The 2,420-nt window shown below is 56.4% G+C and overlaps 1 protein-coding gene and 1 long non-coding RNA gene across 2 annotated transcripts in view; both read right to left on the bottom strand.

Annotated features, from left to right (window-relative positions):
• GGA2 (golgi associated, gamma adaptin ear containing, ARF binding protein 2) overlaps window positions 1-2,420 on the bottom strand; it is a 40,690-nt gene that overhangs the window by 24,170 nt on the left and 14,100 nt on the right. The gene's annotated exons all lie outside the window — the stretch shown is intronic.
• Window positions 23-2,334, bottom strand: LOC109386568 (uncharacterized). Its single transcript, XR_002124811.1, has 3 exons — window positions 2,108-2,334; window positions 1,500-1,637; window positions 23-1,364 (listed from the first exon to the last, which is right to left on the bottom strand). It is a non-coding gene; the product is annotated as an uncharacterized LOC109386568 (long non-coding RNA).

Here is a 2,420-nt window from a genome sequence, read left to right as displayed (position 1 = left end):
CTTTCAAGTTAAAACCTTTTGCTTCAAAACGCTGTAAAGACAGTGCAAAGAACCCACAGAATGGGAGAGAAAATATGGTCTGATTAGGGGTGTGTATCCAGGATACACAAAGAACTCTGGTAAAAAAAAAAAACCAGAGAGACAACCCAATATAAAAAATGGGCACAGAATTTAAACAAACATTTCTCCAGAGACGATATGCATGTGGACACAAGAAAACTCAAGTTAAGCCATCGGAGAAGCACAAACCAAAGCCACAGTGAGGCGCGGGCTGCACACCCACCAGGATGGCCGTTACCAAGACAAACGAGTGTCGGCAGGATGTGAAAACCTAGGACCTCACACACTGCTGGTGGGCTGCCCATCGGGGTGAGGACTCAGTCAACAGTCTGGCAGCTGTGACAGCAAGTCCACGCCACGGTACCACCCAGGGGAATTCAAAGCATTCACACGACGAGGACACGGATGTTCAGAGCATTCTCCATAATAGCCAACAGGTGAACACATGCCCGGCCCAGCTGAGAAGGGATAACGGAAGCCGTGCCAGCACACGGGGGACATCAGCTACAGAAAGGAAGGCAGAAATGACACGCCACGACATGGACACGCTTCAACACCACGCTGCTGACTGAAGCCAGACTCAGAGACCACGTGCTGTTGAGTCCACTGACATGAAACATGAAATGTCCCAACAGGCGAACCACAGATACAGAAACAGACCAGTCAGTGGGCTCCCAGAGCTGGGGGAAGGGGGTAGGGGGGGAGTGACCGCTCACGGGAACAGCGTTTTCTTTTTAGGGGTGATTAAACCCTTCTAGCCAGATAGTGGTGTTGGCTGCTTATGTTTTATGTGACTTCTCCATAAAGGTGATTTTTAAAGAAAAGATCTCTGGAAGTGTAAGGTATGGGGAACTGAAACCCTCACACGCCGTCAGGACACAACATGGCAGCCACCTGGGCCAGCTGCCAGGCAGCTGCTTTATGTTACGTGGACACTCGGCCTGTGACCTCACCATTTAGAGAAAAGCTGCTGCACGTTCACACGGAACCCTGCAGACAACTGTTTGTAGCACCCGATTCATAATCGCCCAAGTGGGGTGTGACCCCGGTGCCCACCAACAGGTGAGTGGGCGCACACGAGGTGCACAGACAGCGGAATGCCACCAGGCACGAAGCAGGAGTAAGCTGTGAATACGTACAAGAGTGGACTCCATTATGCCAAGGGGGAGAAACCAGACACACACACACTCCCGACAAGGGCACACGCTGCATCGCTGCCTTTATACAGAAGTCTAGGACAGCAACCTCATCAGGCCAGAAAGCAGATCGTAGGTGGGGACACGGGCGGAAGAGCAGGAGAAAACCTGGGGGTGAGTAAGGGGCACGTTTGATGTCCGGATCCTGACGACGGCTTTGAGGACAGATGTGACAAAACACGTCCACTTTCCAGCCCGTCAGCCCCCGGGCATGTGCCTATCACCTGCGTCCACAAGACCTACCTGCAGGGCCTGCTGGTCCGGGGGCGCCTGCCCTGGTCTGCGGTACACGCCCAGCATCTCCCGTAGCACCTTCACGTGGCTGCGGACCTCCTCCACGGCACTCACCCTCCTGGACACCTTTTCTGATCTCTCCTGCTCCTGCAGGGAGAGAGGCGGGCGTGGGTGTGAGGGGGCGAGGCCTCCGGGCAGGGGGCACAGCAGGGTCAGCTTGGGGATGTGGGTGGGAGGGGACGCTCAGTGGGAGAGGAAGGTGCTCAGAGCCCACAATTGCTGGGGATGGCAATGCAGCTGTGCCACCGAAAACATCCCCAAACCTGGGCTCTGTTCACACAGCTCCCGTCACTGGGACAGAAAACAATGTGGTGTAATGCTGAGCCCCTGGACAGAAGCTCTTGGGCCACATGTGGCAACGGCACGGCCTGCTCCCAGTCACCACTGGCTGCCCTCAGGGAGCCACGGCTGTTTCCCGGTTCAGGGCCAGGCGGCCAGCCCTTCTCCCCGTCATCTGTGTGCCCACCACCTCCAGCGTGTGCACACGCACGTGCACACACACATACACACGCCCACGGCCAGCTCTGCAGCACCCACTGGAAACCCCGCCCCCTTACCTCCTTGACCAGCGTCTGGATCAGCTCGTTGGCGGCCCGCAGGTCCTCAGGGAGGTTGCTCTTCAGAAGCCGTGTCAGAAGCTGAAGTGTGAACAAGAAGAGCAGGTGACACTACCTCTCATGTCACACGGCCAGAGTGCAGAGCCAGCCATCAGCGACCCGCCCCCCCCCAGCAGTACGAGCTTGCACGTCGTGTATCCTCACCAAACCTCCCAACCAGACGGCAATGGCAGGAAAGACGGGGATACTGAGCCCCAGAAGAGTAGCTTTCCAAGGGGACTCAGGACCCTGTCTTTCTCAGGAGCCCTGCCTC

This window comes from Hipposideros armiger, unplaced genomic scaffold, assembly GCF_001890085.2.
Source record: "Hipposideros armiger isolate ML-2016 unplaced genomic scaffold, ASM189008v1 scaffold_135, whole genome shotgun sequence".
Lineage (NCBI taxonomy): Eukaryota > Metazoa > Chordata > Mammalia > Chiroptera > Hipposideridae > Hipposideros > Hipposideros armiger.
Note: the sequence above shows the minus strand (reverse complement) of the source record. Positions and strands in the feature narration are given on the sequence as shown.